This window comes from Nerophis ophidion, linkage group LG05, assembly GCF_033978795.1.
Source record: "Nerophis ophidion isolate RoL-2023_Sa linkage group LG05, RoL_Noph_v1.0, whole genome shotgun sequence".
Taxonomy (NCBI): domain Eukaryota; kingdom Metazoa; phylum Chordata; class Actinopteri; order Syngnathiformes; family Syngnathidae; genus Nerophis; species Nerophis ophidion.
The window spans coordinates 37,657,029-37,669,046 of NC_084615.1; the positions used below are offsets into that span (position 1 = coordinate 37,657,029).

Consider the following 12,018-nt stretch of genomic DNA (forward strand, 5'->3'; position numbering starts at 1 on the left):
ATCATGACGTTTGCCAAACCTTATTAGCGGTAGGCGTGTTGGCAATGACGGGCTAGGATGGTAAAACACGTGCTGATGCTACTACCTGCAGAGCCTTAATTGGCCTCCTCATGGGGATGCAAGTAAGTGTTTGGCCAACAACTGGTAAAACACAGTCAAGTTTCTACTCTTTTCACATGACTTTATGAGTTAAATATTTGCCATCGTTTGCTTGAATTCTAGCACATAGACATGAGATACTGTTATGTATGTTAATGAGAACATCGCTCAGATCCTCTACTAAAAAGACAGAGAGTGGACAAAAAATATATCCGCACCTCCCTCTGCTCACCTCAACCACTGTAAGGACATTAGCCCATCAACAGAAAGCTGATTATCATTTATTCATATGTACGTGCTAACTGTAGAGATTTTAGAGACCACCGCTCGGTCTCTGTTATATGTCACTGGAAATAAAAAAACAAATTCAATCCCCTTCCTGATCACAGGTTTAAAAGGAAGTGAGAAATAAGGTATTGAGCTGTTTAGAGTGCATCACCATGGGAAAAAAAGAGGATACGCGTTAGCTTGAGTAGATTGAACGCGACACTACTGAGTTTGCAGGTCAAAGAGCACACTTTCCAACTGCTCTATTTGGGGGCTTCCAGTGGGTTATAAAGAGGATCTTTGACTCAAGTTTTCTGCAGTCAGTTCTACTACTACTAACTACTTCAAAGTCAGAGCACTACAAAGAGGATGCTTGATGGTCATTTTGCAGTTAGTCATTAGAAAGAGCAAATCTTTGACTTTGTATTTTATCAAATCCATTGTAGGACACTATACAACTTGAAATAATTTTTGTTTTTTTAACTAAAAATGTTTTTAGTTAAAGGGAATAACATGCACCATTCACAACTGTCATACAACAGTAAAATAAAGATTTTTTTGTTAAAATGAGGATGCAAAAACAAACAAAACCCACTCAGAAACATTGATGGCAAAAACCTTAGGTAAAATAGAAGTAAACCTCTGATAGATTGTTAATAATGTTTGATATCACAAATTCCTAACAATAATAGTTACATAAATAGATCACACACAGTTCAAGCTACAAACAGTATAGACATTTATTTTAGATCTATTTATCATTGCAGGTTATACAACAAAACTTTAACTGTTACGTACGGTGGGGGAAGGAGTCGACACGGCAGGAGCCAGTTCAATAGGTTTGTTGGAAACGATGATGTACTGGGGTGTGCTACTAAGAGTGTGTGTTACGAGACGATGTGAAGAACTAAATGTTAATGTTACCAGAGGATGTTGTACGTGCGTTTAGGATGAATCGTTCGGAAGTCCAAAGGGTCTAGGCAAGAAGGAAGTCAGTGGGCAAGTAAGAGGTCGGGGAATGGAGAGAGGCGTCGAGGTCCGTGTCCGAGCGGGGGTCAAGGATCGAGGGAAGCAGTCCAAAGTCCGGTGGGAAGTCCACAGAAGCGAGGCGCACAGCTCGATCAGTGGAAACGGAGGGAACACTGCGGGGAACACAAAGGACATAAGACACGGGCAGAGGGAAAAGCACAAAGAGCAGGTACGAGGAGGGAAGCCAGAGACGGGACACTTACTGCTTCGAGGGAACTTTGTTCTGGCACTGGATCTTCGGGTCTGCTGGTCTTTATGTCTTCTGCCCTCATCAGAACCTAGTGCCCTGATTGTTGATTGCCTGCAGCCGTGAAGGCACGTGGCTAAATATTTGCATGTATGAGTAAAAAATATATGATAAATAGACAACATTTAAACAAAAGGAAAAAAAAAGTTATTCTAAAGAGTCCATCGTTGCACTGTTGTGGTGGGGGAGTGGGGGTTATTCTCTCTGCAGTCTGTACACAGCTCTGCGGATTTACCTGAGTTTAAGTTTGTTTGTATGTGTGTTCTCAGTCAACCTGAGTGAAGAGTGGTGAAGAAGCAGTGCTCAGGGTGTGAGGGATCCTGTCTTATTTTTGTGACCGAGGCCTGTATATGGATCATCTTACTTATTTTACAAGGTCCATTACCAGTTGTGGTCATCATTAAACTCTATTCGACACCTGTTCTGTCACACAATGTCTGCTGATTTACCATGACCTCATAATGTTGTCTGGTCACGTTCCCATTAATTGTAGTCTTTTTAATCATTGTGTAGCATGTCCATATTGCCACACTATCACTGTTTTAATTGTTAAATGTCCCAAAAAAGTCAACCACTGTGACCCATAACATCTTGCCAATTTCTCATGGTGTTATGTCGTGTGCAACTTTAAATTCATGCGACTTTGAATTGTTATATTTTCACCGAAAAGTTTGGTCAAATTCCCAACTCTATGAGGTCAGGGGCCTTCAACTTACACTGTAGGATACATAAACACTGCAGAGTGTCCTGGATATATGTACTTTTAAAAATAAAGCTATAATTGTATTATGCATGTGACTGTAATGACTTTCAATACCATGTTCTGAGGCACAACATTTCTATAAGTGTTCAATTTGCAATACAATTTTCCCATCAGATGTTAGCCCTTAATGTAATTCTAAAAGACAAAAAAATTGCATTGGGGTTCAAATAGAACAAAAATCAATCAATAAATAAATCTTTAAATCATTACTTAAGTGTCCTTAATTAATTATAATTGGAATAAATACATTTGTTGTGATGTGTCAATTTACTTAATGTAAAAATACATTCATTTAATATATTATTGCAATTATTGATTGGCTATTTAATCATTTAATCATATATTTAATTACCTAATTAATTAATTAATTCATAATTTAATTCGGGCAGCATGGTGGAAAAGGCATTAGTGCGTGTGCTTCACAATAAGGTCCCGGGTTCGATTCCCTGGCTCGTGGTCTTTTTATGGGTACTCTGGCTTCCCCCCACCTCCAAAGACATGCATGTGGATACTGTCGGTTGATTGGCTCTAGTGTGTGAACGTGAGTGTGAATGTTGTCTGTCTATCTTTGTTGGCCTTGCAATGAGGTGGCGCTTTGTCCAGAGTGTACGCCGCCTTCCGCCCGAATGCAGCTGGGATATGCTCCGACCCCAAAGAGGGACAGACAGTAGAAAATGAATGGATTAATTAATATTTTAATTAATCATTTTAGATTAATTCATTATGTCACGATTTAATTAAATTATTTCATGAACCTGTGTCATGAACCAACAAAGTCAAAGGTTGGGGCTGGAACTTTGTACGTCTTTCAAAACATGGCAACTAACAAGGATGCAATCATGCTTTTTCGAGAGTTACTGGTGGATATTTTAGACCTACAGGTATGTTGAAGCAAGACCTGCTGACCCAGAGCAGTTAAAGTAAAGGAATTTATTGATTTGTTGGAGTTATTTCTGCACGTTCAGACCGAGACAATGACAAGTATTTCTTCGCTTCTCTGGTCGTAGCTCCGCAACCAATCAAATGTTAGGATCCACCCTCTAACTTCTACAGCTGTGCTGACATTTTCATGAGGTTAATGAAATAATTCAATAAGCCGTTAAATCATGAAAAATTCAATTAGATTGTGAAATAACTAAATCATGAAGTAAATCAAAGAACTATTAAATAATTAAATATTGTAATAAGTCATAAAATTATTAAATAATTCAATGTAGTTTTAGATTAAATAAACCAGTGACATGCTTAATAACATATTTATGTCTAATTATAATCATTTACAAATTTAAGTAATTAGTATTTATTAAATGTTTTCCTATTTGACCCTCTGTAGATTTGGAAGTTTAACAGGAAATCTACAGCTGGCTTAGGTTATCACACACACACATTCACACACACACACACACACACACACACACTCATTCATACATACAATACAAGCGTCGACATGTTTGGGATGGATCCATTGGAACAGCAGCAAGGCCAAGAGTCCAGCTGCGCCCAGACAAGATCAGAGGTCAGCAAGTAAATCAAACAACAGCAAAACTGTGAGAAACAACAAAAATGTGTATGTGTGCGTGTGTGTGCGTGAGTGTGTATGTGTGTTTGTGCGTGCATGTAAAACAGTGAGAGTTATGCAAGTGGGCCTACGTGTGCGCATAAAAATGCATAAAAGTAAAAACACACAGACCTTTAATCAATAAAACAATTAATGGACATTTTGGACCATTTGTATGCTTAAAACTTTGTGAAAAAAGTTTGGGGAGTGCCCTTTTTTGCTCCCCAGAGCACAATTTAAGGTCTTTTATAGCATGCTTGGATGAGTTTGGCGTGGGAGAAGCCTATTAAGCACCTCTGAGATGAACTCCAAAACACAAAACCATGTACCCCGATACTTTTGTCTATCAGGGGTGTCCAAACTTTTTCCACAGAGGACCGCACACTGAAAAATCAAAGCAAGCAGGGGCCATTTTCATATTTTTTATTTTAAAAACCAATGCAATATATAGATAAAAAATAAACATTTAGGCCTCCACTCATTTATGATCCCGGGGACCCCAAAGGGTTTGGTCAAAAAAAATATAAAAAATGTGTCATTTTTCAGTATTACTATTTTCATTATTATTCAAGTTTTTTTATTAGAAAAAAAAATGGAAAAAACACAAAATATACAATATTTTCACCCAATAACTTTTTTAGGTGGAATATTTGAGATTATATAATAACTGGAGACTTAATTTTGGATTTTGATTCATTATTATTTTTTGATCAATGACACTTAAAAACAAATCACACTAAAATAATTGGGGATCCAAAAGTGTCCTGCTGATTAAGGGCCTACTGAAATGAGATGTTCTTATTCAAACGGGGATAGCAGGTCCATTCTGTGTGTCTTACTTGATCAAATCGCGATATTGCCATATTTTTGCTGAAAGGATTTAGTAGAGAACATCAACGAGAAAGTTCGCAACTTTTGGTCGCTAATAAAAAAGCCTTGCCTTTACCGGAAATAGCAGACAATGTGTGCGTGACATCATTGGTTGTAGGGCTCCTCACATCCTCACATTGTTTACAAACATAGCCAGCAGCTGCTAGAGCTATTCGGACCGAGAAAACGACAATTTCCCCATTAATTTGAGCGAGGATGAAAGATTTGTGGATGAGGAAATTTAGAGTAAAGGACTAGAAAAAAAAACAGAAAAAAAAACTTTAAAAATTAAAAAAAAGCGATTGCAGTGGCAGCGATTCAGATGTTATTAGACAAATTTACTAGGATAATTCTGGAAAATCCCTTATCTGCTTATTGTGTTGCTAGTGTTTTAGTGAGATTAAATAGTACCTGAAAGTCAGAGGGGTGTGGCCACGAGTGTGTTGACGCCAGAGTCTCTGAGGTGAGTCACGGCAGCTGCAGCAGGACGGAAGCTCCGCTGATGTCTCCGGTAAGAGCCGAATTATTACCACAATTTTCTCACCGAAAAACTGCCGGTTGACATGTGGTCCGGATCCATGTTGGCTTGACCCCTCTGATCCATAGTAAAGCTTCACCTACGGGAATTTTAAACAAGGAAACACTGTGTGTTTGTGTGGGTAAAGGCTAAAGCTTCCCACCTCCATCTTTCTACTTGGACTTTTCCATTATTAATTGAACAAATTGCAAAAGATTCATCAACACAGATTTCCAAAATACTGTGTAATTATGCGATTAAAGCAGACTACTTATAGCTTGGATCGGGCTGGAAAATAATGTCCGCTACAACCCAAAGCGTCAAACGCACGCGTCATCATACGCGTCATTATACCGGGACGTTTTTAACACGACACTTCGCGGGAAATTTAAAATTCCAATTTAGTAAACTAAAAAAGGCCGTATTGGCATGTGTTGCAATGTTAATATTTCATCATTGATATATAAACTATCAGACTGCGTGGTCGGTAGTAGTGGGTTTCAGTAGGCCTTTAAAGTGTTAAAAAATAAATTATATATATATTTTTTTACTGTTTACTTCTCGCACAATAATCTCGAGATCAACTTCAGATATATCTGTCAATTTGAAGTTTTATTGTTGTTACGTTTTGTGTTTTTATGTTTTAGGCCTTTCTTTAAAAAAAAACAGCTCAGTTTTTTATATGGCAAAACACTAAATATGCAACATTTTCCCCCAAAAAATTTCAAAGTGGAATATTTAATGTGACGCAATCGGTGCCTTGAATAGGTCAATAATTCAAAATGACATTGATTTTGATTCATTATTATTTTTTAAAGAAAGAAACAGCCTGCATGGCAGCTTTGTGTTATAAGAGTAAGCATTGCAACAATTTCTTGTTACATTTCACCTGTTTGCTCTTTTATACCACTTTTTATGTTTTTAATTTTTTTCAATTGTATTCTTAAAATATGCCGTGGCGCCGTTAAAAAATAACCCGCGGGCCGCAAATGGCCTCCGGGCTGCACTTTGGACACCCCTGGTCTATACAATATGTATGAATAGGGAAAATTGTTAACTTTTAGGGTTTGATTTTTTTTCATTAGATGTCGCTATTAAAGAACATCAAAAATAGGCATCAGTAACACTTAAGCATTTTGATTATGCGGCAAGAAGAAGACACTAATATTAATAACAATGACTCATATAGAGTAAGCGATGATCGTCATGAGAGTTTTCCGCAAAATACTGTGCCAAAACAGCCGTCTGAAGCTGGAGCAATAAATCAGACTCATCCATAATCTTAAGTGTTTATGCCTGGATGTGTAAACGTTGGCCAGCTGGAGACAGGCCAGTGCTGGAAACAGAGATTAACTTGTTTTCGAGGCAGAGAGCAACCTCCAGCGCACACAGCACAGTGATGATGTGTAACACCATGCAACAGCAATGGTGGAAATGATTGGCTTGTCTTGACACTTAGGAGTGTTTGCTGTTAACAAAAATATCAATAGGTGCATGGACGGTCTCTCGTGTGCCTGCGTGTGCATGCAAGCCAACTTCCCAGAGGTGTGGACTCGAGTCACATGACTTGGACTCGAGTCAGACTCGAGTCATGAATTTGATGACTTTAGACTCGACTTGACAAAATGTAAAAAGACTTGCAACTCGACTTAGGCTCTAACATCAATGACTTGTGACTTGACTTGGACTTGAGCCTTTTGACTTGACATGACTTGCTACTTTCCCCAAAACCCAACGATTAAAAGTTTTTCAGGAGCGCTCCGTATCTTCCATTGTGTACGCAAGTGTGTCAGAGTGTGTGCGATGACAGCCTGTGCGCTGCCTGTCAGAACCACAGCCAATCAAATTACATCCGCGTTCTTTTCGTGACACGGCATTCAGCCAATCAAATTGCGGGAAAACCAACAAAGAATAGCTCTCAAACAACAGAAGAATAAGTGAGGAAAATTATGCCATAAAGTGTTTCGCTCGGGTATTAAAACTACGACTTGGTCAACAAAACAGGAATTGCCGTATGCAAATCATGCGGTTTGGAAGATTACAGACGGAGACGCAACAACTTCCAACGTCGTTCGACATTTGAAGTTGCACAAAGAAGGGTACATTTTGAATGTAAGCCAACGTTTATTGGCTGAGTAATGAAACTTTTATTTGCTGTGTAGTTAAATCAGTGAGGCTGTAAACTCACTGCTAACGTTATGACAATATACATCTTATAAGTAGACGCAGCATCGAGCGCTACTGCCTACTGCCGCAGACATGACGCGGGGCCGCCATCTTGGTGTGGTGATCCGCTCCACTCAGGGCAATTCCTTTGGCAGGAGCAATGAACTGTCAGCGCATTTATTTCATATTAACTCACGGAATACCACTGATATTCACGCGCATTTTTGTCATACGTGTAACTATGATAAAGGACACATGTCTTGGCGTGTTCATAATTTGCTTAACAGTAATAGAATATTCGTATAGGCTATAAGTGACCAGACTGAGATCAAAACTGGGAATAATAATCCCAGAGAAGGAGGAAAAAAACAGTCAGCTATTTTCAAGTTAAAGAAACAATATGATTAGGTTAAATATACATGCGTATATCCTACATAAACAATGTATGAATACATTAGATATCTATATATCTTACGGACCTATAGACCAGTGGTTCTCAAATGGGGGTACTTGAAGGTATGCCAAGGGATACATGATATATTTTTTAAATATTCTTAAAATAGCAAAAATTCAAAATCCTTTATAAATATATTTATTGAATAATAATTCAACAAAATATGAATGTAAATTTATAAACTGTGAAAAGAAAAGCAACAATGCAATATTCAGTGTTGACAGATAGATTTTTTGTGGACATGTTCCATAAATATTGATGTTAAAGATTTCTTTTTTGTGAAGAAATGTTTAGAATGAAGTTGATGAATCCAGATGGATCTCTATTACAATCCCCAAAGAGGGCACTTTAAGTTGATGATTACTTCTATGTGTACAAATCTTTATTTATAATTGAATCACTTGTTTATTTTTCAACAAGTGTTTAGTTATTTTTACATCTTTTTTTTCAAATAGTTCAAGAAAGACCACTACAAATTAGCAATATTTTGCACTGTTATACAATTTAATAAATCAGAAACTGATGACATAGTGGTGTATTTTACTTCTTTATCTATTTTTTCAACCAAAAATGCTTTGCTCTGATTAGGGGGTACTTGAATTAAAAAAATGTTCACAGGGGGGGTACATCAATGAAAAAATATTGAGAACCGCTGTTATAGACTTTATCTGTGTTGCTGCAACAGTAAAGAGTTTATTCTGTCTTGACACGTTGTATTGATATTTTCTATTACATTCTTCCCCTAAATGATCATGTTTACAGTGATTGTTTTGTATGTATTTTTCATGTATGTTGCTTTGGATAAAAGTGTCTGCCAAATACTTAAACATATATAAACACCTGAAAGTCTTCATTTCAGCTAAAACCACCAATCTGTTTCACTGGATTCAGAATAAAACCAAATTCTGTCTTACCCAACAAAGTTAGTATTTGAATATTGTTACTTGAAGACTTATCTGTGGTTACAATAAAATGAGAATGCATCATAATCAGCGGCGGCTGGTGAATTTTGTTTTAGGTGGGCCTGAAAGTTTGTAAACCAAATACCTGTAGGGGGGTCATCCTCCCCCAGAAGATTTCTTTGTGATTTTCACATACAAATATTGTAGTTCTTTGCTCCTGCTTAACTCTGTAGTAATATTCTTTTCACAAAATACAACCAATAGTACGTTAATGTTAAATCTTACTTGTGAAAAGTAATCCCCCATTTCCTATTTTCAACAGTCCGCTAATTTGAGCAGGAGAACGCTGAATATCAGCCCAGCATCTTTGTTTTCTACCTGTCAACTGTCAGTTTAGGCTGCTCGCCGGCACCTCGTCACTACTTCAAGATGGCGGCCAAATTGCTCGCGTCACAGCAGCCAATGCGGCGTCTACTTATAAGATGTCTATGGTTATAACGTCATTGCAAACACGGAAATCTGTTGCCTCCACTGCAGTTTGCTACCTTATTCATACTTTTTGTCAAGTGATTTTTTTTTAAGCAGGGTTTCATGAGATACCTACACATAGTGTTACGTTAGTGAATGTATCACACACTGTAACGTAACGTTATACGGCGGTCAGCAGCATCGCATATTTTAGCCACCTACAGAAAGACAAACATAGTCAAATAAAGGTCAGTTAAAATATATACTATATTAAGAATATGTGTACATATTCCATAGAGCCCTGACATCTAAAAAGTGCAGCACTGTTCATTGTTATGTTCATGTATTTGTTATGCTTTTTATGTGTACACACACAAAAACACATATACAGTGTGAGATGAGATCAATGAGATAAGGTAAGAACAGGATAGAAACTGCTGTGGAACTAGTTACAATGAAATATTCCATGGAAATACAATGTTAACACTTGTGTGCAAATAAGTACAGTTGCACTTGTTTTTTCAAATGTGTTTATACTGTAAAGGAATGAGTTAAATGTTTAGAATAACTGGTTAATAGTACTATTATGAAGTGCAATGTCAGCACTGTTTTTTTTTTATAATTAATACATACCGCGTTTTAAAAGCGTACACAATCTGTGTACATATATTAGTCTGTGGTTAAAAAGACTTGAAATGACTCGAAACTCAAAATGCAGGACTTGGGACTTGACTTGAGACTTTCCAGTATTGACTTTGGACTTGACTCGGGACTTGCCTGTCTTGACTCGGGACTTGACTCGAGACTTGAGGGCAAAGACTTGAGACTTACTTGTGACTTGCAAAACAATGACTTGGTCCCACCTCTGCAACTTCCCACCATATAAGGAGTTTTGGTAAAGGTATGGCATTGTGACAGTCCAATGAAAAGGAAGTACCTTGTAACTTTTTCTTATGAATGGGCGTTTTAAGTAAAACAATGAATAAAAAGTAGCAAGAAAAACATGAAAAAGCGATGACAATGTAAGTGCAAAGGAGAATGAGAGGCAATGGCAGAAGTTGAACCATAAATTGTTGTTCCATGCCTGTTATTGTATCTCTGGCATTCAAAAGAGGTCGCTGCTACTCTCAGGTTTGTAACTGACTGACAGTATTCATTTTTAAGATCGAAAAATATTTTTAACTCAAATATCCACCAAAATGTCTGGACAAGTAGATGCAGTATCCTGGTTTCATTCATCTTTTAAAGGCCTACTGAAACCCACTACTACCCACCACGCAGTCTGATAGTTTATATATCAATGATGAAATATTAACATTGCAACACATGCCAATGCGGCCGGTTTAGTTTACTAAATTGCAATTTTTAATTTCCCGCGAAGTATCCTTCGTGCTTCACGGTGGAAGAGGGGTTAGTGCGTCTGCCTAACAATACGAAGGTCCTGCCGTCCTGGGTTCAAATCCAGGCTCGGGATCTTTCTGTGTGGAGTTTGCATGTTCTCCCCGTGAATGCGTGGGTTCCCTCCGGGTACTCCGGCTTCCTCCCACTTCCAAAGACATGCACCTGGGGATAGGTTGATTGGCAACACTAAATTGGCCCTAGTGTGTGAATGTGAGTGTGAATGTTGTCTGTCTATCTGTGTTGGCCCTGTGATGAGGTGGAGAATTGTCCAGGGTGTACCCCGCCTCCCACCCGATTGTAGCTGAGATAGGCGCCAGCGCCCCCGCGACCCCAAAAGGGAATAAGCAGTAGAAAATGGATGGATGGATGGATGGATGGAAATTTCCCACGAAGTACCCTGTTGAAAACGTCGCGGAATGATGACGCGTATGATGACGTCACGGATTGTACCGGACATTTTCTTCCAGCACCGATCACGGCTATAAGCCGTCTGCTTGAATCACATAATTACACAGTATTCCGGACATCTGTGTTGCTCAATCTTTTGCAGTTTGTTCAATTAATAATGGAGACTACAAAGAAGAAAGCTGTTGGTGAAAAGTGGTGTATTGCGGCCGGCTGTAGCAACACAAACACAGCCGGTGTTTCTTTGTTTACATTCCCGAAGGTGAAGCTTTACTATGGAACAGAGCGGTCAAGCGAACATGGTTCTCTACCACATGTCAACCGGCAGGTTTCTGTGAGAAAATTGTGGCAATAAGTCGGCTCTTACCGTAGACATGAGCGGAGCTTGCGTCGTTCCTCGTGCACCTTGCAAAGAGGCAGTTGGGACTCTCTTGCCTCCTCCGACCAGCCGCCCCCGAACATGGGATGCTTCCACCGTCGAGGAGGAGAAAAAAAAGCTCAGCCCGGCCAGACCGGCTGTCTTCGCTTCGCCTCATCCAGAAACGTGGCGTCCCTCAGAGACACTGGCGGTCACCACACCTGTGGCCACACCGCTCCGACTTTCAGGTACAACTATATAATCTCACTAAAACACTAGTAACACAATAAGCAGATAAAGGATTTTCCAGAATTATCCAAGTAAATATGTCTAATAACATCTGAAGCGCTCCCACTGCCCTGTCTTTTTTTTTTCTCTAGTCCTTCACTCTCACTATCCTCATCCATGAATCTTTCATCCTCGCTCAAATTAATGGGGAAATCGTCGTTTTCTCGGTCCGAATCGCTCTCGCTGCTGGTGGCCATGATTGTAAACAATGTGAGGATGTGAGGAG

The 12,018-nt window shown here is 38.7% G+C and overlaps 1 long non-coding RNA gene across 2 annotated transcripts in view; it reads right to left on the bottom strand.

The window, feature by feature from the left end:
* Nucleotides 1–1,092: 1,092 nt before the first annotated feature.
* LOC133553036 (uncharacterized) overlaps nt 1,093–12,018 on the bottom strand; it is an 89,096-nt gene continuing 78,170 nt past the window's right edge. For both annotated transcript variants that reach the window (XR_009806824.1, XR_009806823.1), the window contains exons 2-3: nt 1,599–1,718; nt 1,093–1,508 (exon numbers count right to left, since the gene is read on the bottom strand). This is a non-coding gene — a long non-coding RNA (uncharacterized LOC133553036). The remainder of the gene's footprint in view (nt 1,509–1,598; nt 1,719–12,018) is intronic.